At 41.4% G+C, this 6,268-nt stretch overlaps 1 long non-coding RNA gene across 1 annotated transcript; it reads left to right on the plus strand.

The window, feature by feature from the left end:
• Positions 1–463: 463 nt before the first annotated feature.
• LOC137235851 (uncharacterized) lies at positions 464–960 on the plus strand. The gene is made up of 2 exons (XR_010948066.1): positions 464–560; positions 658–960. It is a non-coding gene; the product is annotated as an uncharacterized lncRNA (long non-coding RNA).
• The last annotated feature ends 5,308 nt before the right edge of the window (positions 961–6,268 follow it).

Below are 6,268 nucleotides of genomic sequence, written 5' to 3' on the forward strand. Positions count from 1 at the left end.
AGTATCCCTTAGCGTTGCTAATATTCGTCACAATATTATATTCTAAGCCCCTAACCTGCTGGGGGGAAAAATACAACCCACTATACCACGGTGATTAAGCACTCCCCTCTTATAAACATGGCAACACCGGCAGGTAGATACTACTCTGAAATCAACCTACTATAATAAGAAACGAAAACTAAAACATAAAAAATATTAGTATTCATTGATTTTCTTAGTTAAAACATATTTTAGTGTGAAAGTCTAAATTTTCAATTCATAAAATTTTCCGTAGAATTTAAATATTTATTTTTGAGTCTTGAAAATTTATGTAAATGGAAGGCGAGCCGACAGAGTGCTTATTTTTTGCTGTTGCGAAAAGCACATGCAATGTTAGAGCTAAAAAGAGAGGTGGCAAATGCCATCGTCGTCCTGGGCCATTAATGCGAAATCCTTATTTAAATTTCTTACGCGAATTTCGTAAGCACAATTGTGGTCTGAGCGTTGTTGAGGTAGTACGAAGAGGTGCTAAAGAATGGAATGCATTACCGAAAGAAAAAAAACTCCGTTACATAGAAGAGGTTCGCCCTGCCCTGTTTTTGGTTATTAAAATGCTGCTTTAAAATTTTTTAATTTAAACAAGAAAATATTGCATTTTTTCCTTTTTTTCAATTTCAGGCATTTTATGCGCCCAAAATACGTAAATGTTGTTGCTCTATGCCAGTCGAAGCATGCGGCCATAAAAATAAAAAAAGTATCAATTTGTCCAAGCAAAAAAAGGCGTTCGAGATCTAGTAGCTGCTCCTCAACCAAAAGAAGTTTAAGAAAGAAATCATCAGGATGCTTTGGCAAGAGAAAAAGCAAGAGACGCACCAAAAAAATGAAAAAGCATAAATGTGGTCAACGTAAAAAGTTAAGAAAGCGCAGACCAAGATCTCAGTGCAAGCGTAGAGCAAGAAAATTGAGAAAAATAAAGAAAAAGCGTAGTCAGTGTAGCTTTTTCTAATTTAGTATTAATAGTTAGAAAAAAAGGGATGATTTGTATAAATTTTTGCTAAACGCCTTTTATATGAAAATTCTTTGTAACTTTTTTTTTAGTATGCTATTATTGTAACTGAGTAAAAATATATGTACTTATTTTACGAGAGCTTGTTTTTTAGCCTAAATGATTGATAAATGCATTTTTATGTCCAGCATTTTTCCTGTCGCAATAATGAAGCAGTCATGTTTTTTTTGTAGCAGTGCTTCGCCCCATCAAATAAGTGCGATCACTCACAATTGTCATAAATATCCTGGAGTCCTAGAAAACTTTATATTTTCACTAGGTTGGGCCAAAGAGATAAGGCTTGGTTCCAAATTCCAATTGAAACGATGGTTGGTGTCATCTGGGGAAAAATTTCGAACCTACTATTTAGAATTGTATGAATTTTTAAGAGTATAGATTTTTGTAGCCGAATCAATTTTGATCTAATAAAGTACAAGTTCGCACTGATTTTTAACAATTTTTTCCGAAGGGTGTTTCAGATTTTATTATATACCAGCGTACCCGGCATACATTCTCTTGCTCGAAAATCTTCAGCCTATATCCAATTTTTTTGCATTTTTTTTCTCATTCTTGTCCACCCCTTCTATTCCTTGTCTACTCCCATTTCCAATTCCACTCCATTTCACATTCCGACTCCCACTTCCCACTTCCCAACGCAACTCCCATCTTAAGCACGATGTCCATATCGCAAGCAATGAAAAATTGCATACAAAAAACAGCTCAAGAAAAATTTCGTTTGTGAAGAAAAACTCATAACGTTAGTGTGAAAATGTGCTAAATCACTTTTTACGAATTTTACAGGAGACGAAAAAAAATAATTTTTGAAATAACCTTTTTTTCAAAACTGTGAATGAGGATACCTTAGTTGCATTATGAATTCATACAAGTGGCGAATGTTTGATAAAAACGTTCACATTAGTAAACAGCCTCCATCAACTGTTCCATCGCTGTTCGATTACTTAAATTATTTGCTCAATAGTGTTTTTCAAAAATTTTTGTAGACGATTGGCTTATTACATCTAATCTAATCTAATATCTAATCTAATCTAATATCTAATATATATTATAAATAGCAAAGTTTGGATGTTTGGATGTTTGTCCAGACATTTGTAGGATCTACTAGCTATATTTTTTTGAAAAAAGGAGGTCCCCGCCCCCTAGGAACAGTTATAATTTAATTGTATTTTTTCGTCTGTAACTGAATCACGTCAGAACGGCTACACATATTTTAATGAAATTTGGGACACAGACAATAGTCTACTAGCGAAATTTTTTTCGGACATGGAAGGGGGGTTGGGGTCCCACGACCCCTTCGAACAATTACTTTTAAATAATTTTTATACATTACAACTTTACGTATACGGGCCTTCACCAATATTACAGACTCAATGGATCAAATAAGTCGAGGGCTTACAAACTGAGCAGTGACACCTTCCGCCCCCTCTCCCCCTTCTCACCACTCTGGTGTAAAATGTATAAATAGTTACAAATCAATATAAATGTTCTCCTAAATCAATAATTTTTGGTAGCTGACTCACACAGATCGAGATCTAAACAATTTTGGAAAAACGATCGGTGGTGCACTCCGTCTCCTCCCACCATGCGCCCTCCATCAATTATTTTTATTAGCACGCTTTTGTTAGCTTTACCTGCATGTTTCTTTGTAACTTTTTATTCGCTCCAACGGACCTGCTGCCTTATTAACATGGTTTTATAATTAGCTTCACCTTATTCGTACTCCCGTTAGGTCATATCGAGAACCTTCCGGGATCATTTGTAGATGCTTTTCGGGATCCCGCCGGGGTCATTTCGGGACTTTCGGGATTATTTCGGGATCAATTTGGGACCCTTCCGGGATCATTTCTGTACAGTTTTCGGGATCCGTCCGGGATCCCGTCGTGGTTATTTTGGAACATTTTCGGGACTATTCCGGGATCATTTCGGGACGGGATAATTTTTGTACCCTTCCGGCATCATTTCTGGATGGGTTTCGGGATCCGTCCGGCATCCCGTCGGGGTATTTTCGGGATCATTTGCGTAGCTTGGAGATAAATTCTTCATGGTTTTCGGAATCATTACGGGACTTTTTCAATGTCATTTTGGGTCCCTTCCTGCATCATTTCTGGATGGTTTTCGGGATCCGTCCGGGATCCCGTCGGGGTCATTTCGGGATCATTTGGGGTACATCCGGCATCATTTCTAGATGGTTGTCGGGATCCGTCCGGGATCCCATCGGGGTCATTTCGCGACTTTATCTCGACTAATACGGGATCATTTTGGAACCATTTCGGCATCATTTCTGGATGGTTTTCGGGATCCGTCCGGGATCCTGTCAGAGTCATTTCGGGAGGGGCTCATTTGAAGACCTCTCCGGCATCATTTCTGGACAGTTTTCGGGATCCGTCCGAGATCCCGACGGGGTCACTTCGGGACTATTTCGGGATCATTTGGGGTAACTACCGGCATCATTTCTGGATGGTTTTCGGTATCCGTCGGGGATCCCGTCGGGGTCATTTCTGGACTTTTTCGGGATCATGTGGGGTATTTTCCGGCATAATTTCTGGATGGTTTTCGGGATCGGTCAGGAATCCGGTCGGGATCATTTCGCTACTTTTTCGTTACGAATACGGGATTATTTGGGGAGGCTTTCGGCATCATTTCTGGATGGTTTTCGGAATCCGTACGGGATCCCGTCAGTCATTTCGGTACTTTTTCGGGATCATTTAAGGATAATTTTCAGGATTCGTCCAGGATCCCGTCAGGGTAATTTCTGGACTTTTCCGAGACTATTTCGGGATCATTTTGGGACCCTTCCAAGATCATTTCTGAATGGATTTCGGGATCTGTTCGGGATCCCGTCAGGGTCATTTAGGGATCCGTTGGAGATCCCGTCAGGGTCATATCGGGAATTCTTCGGGATTATTTCGGGATCATTTATGGATGGTTTTCGGGATCCGTCCGGGATCCCGTCGGGGTCATTTCGGGACTTTTTCAGGACTAATACGAGATCATTTGGAGACCCTTCCGGCATCATTTATGGATGGATTTCGGGATCCGTACGGGAACCCATCAGGGTAATTTCGGGACTATTTCGGGATCATTTGGGGACCCTTTAGGGGTAATTTCGTTACTTTTTCTGTATTATTTCGGGATAATTTGGGAACCCTACCGGCATTATTTCCTGATAGTTTGCCGGATCCATCAGTCATTTCGGGACCATTTTGGGATCATTTGTGGACCCTCCCGAGATCATTTCTGGATCCGTTGTTGTTATTGTTGTTGTTGTTGTTGGTGTTGGTATTGGTGTTGTTGTTGTTGTAGCGATAAGGTTACTCGCCGAAGGCTTTGGGGGTGATGTGCTGGCCCTTTGCCGGATACAGATCCGGTACGCTCCGGTAACACAGCACCATTAAGGTGCTGGCCCGACCATCTCGGGAACGATTTATATGGCCACATTAAACCTTCTGGCCATCACTCCCTCCCCACCCCTAAGTTCCATGAGGAGCTTGGGGTCGCACAAAGACTCGTACGTTAGTGCGGGATTTCATCGTGGTCATTTTTGGACTATTTCGGGCCCTTCAGGAATCATTTCTGTATGGTTCTCGCGATCCGTCGTGGATCCCCTCGGGGTCATTTCGGAACTTTCTATACTATGTCGAAATAATTTAGGGACCCTTCCTGGATGGTTTTTGAGATCCGTCCGGGAGGGAGCCCGGCAGGGTAATTTCGGAACTTCTTCGGGATCATTTAGGTACCCTTCAGGGATCATTTCTGTGTGGTTCTCTGGATAAGTCTAGAATCGTGTCGTCATTTCGGGTTTTTTGGGGACTATTCCGGGAACTTTTGTAGACCCTTCCGGGGCATTTCTGGATGGTTTTCGGGATCCATCCGCGATAGCGTCGGGGTCATTTTGTAGCTTTTTCTCGATAATTGTGGGATCATTTGGGGATCCTATCAGGTTGTCAGCTCATTTAGTTCTTTTTTTTACTCAATTACAAATATAAAATGCATTAGACAAAAAACAAATTTTAAACAAATAACTTGGTAAGCAGGCTAACGTGAATAGCCCACATATTTCATTTTCTCCTTGCGGACGGGGCCGCGGGTAAAGGCTAGTATATATATATTATAAGTGGGAAAGTTTGGATCTTTGGATGTTTCTCCAGACGTTTGTCTTTGTGACTCAATCACGCAAGAACGGCTGGACCGATTTGGATGAAATTTAGCACGCATATAGCCAATAGTCTAGAAGGATCTACTAGCTGTATTTTTTTAAAAAGGGGGGAGGTCTCCGTTCCCTAGGAACAGTTATAATTTAATTATTGTATTTTTTCGTCTTAGTGACTGAATAACACCAGAACGGCTACACGGATTTTGATGAAATTTGGGACACAGACAATAGTCTACTAGCGAAATTTTTTTCGAACATGGAAAGGGGGGTGGGGTTCCCACGACCCTTCGAACAAGTACTTTTAAATAATTTTTGCACATTTTACACTAGTTCCGGAGCCGTGGGTCGCTAGCAATAGGATCTGTGGCCTGCGGACACCAACGTATAAGCTTTATAGCGCTCAGGAAAAGGGTAAGCCTCGCACATGTATATTGGCTAAGTCTACTCTTAATGTTTTTCTTCTACCCAATTATAGCGATGGGGATTTGACAGCGGTCAGCGTCGAGGTGCTAGGGAGGAGCTTTAAACTTGCCTCCTTCTACCTAGCGCACGATCAACAAGGCTCATTACCACCGGATAATCCACGAAACGACTTCATCCTACTCGGAGGCGACGCCAATGCTCATCACGCCCAGTGGGGCAGCAGAGATACAAATGACCGGGGTGAGTCTCTATTCAACTATCTGTTAGGCACTAATCTGAGTATATGTAATAGGGGAAATGATCCCACTTTTATTACGAGGAACCGCGAAGAGGTCCTTGACATAACACTGGTCACAGACTCTTTCAGTGACCTGATCGTTTCATGGAGAGTTCTAAAGGAGCAATCCTTTTCTGACTATAGATATATAAGTTTTTCTATATCGCAGGCGGACGCAAGTCCTAAGTACATACAAAATATTAGAAGAACTAACGGCCTTCAATAAAGCAATGCATGATGGACATCAATCCTCATGGGCTGCTTATAAACCGAAAATAAATATATATAAAAAAGCAATCCGGAATGGAAAGCGATCCTCCTGGAGGGATTTCTGCGGCAGGATTGAATCCACATCCGCGGCCTCCCGGTTAAG

Source organism: Eurosta solidaginis, unplaced genomic scaffold (genome assembly GCF_040869045.1).
Source record: "Eurosta solidaginis isolate ZX-2024a unplaced genomic scaffold, ASM4086904v1 ctg00001135.1, whole genome shotgun sequence".
Classification (NCBI taxonomy): Eukaryota; Metazoa; Arthropoda; class Insecta; order Diptera; family Tephritidae; genus Eurosta; species Eurosta solidaginis.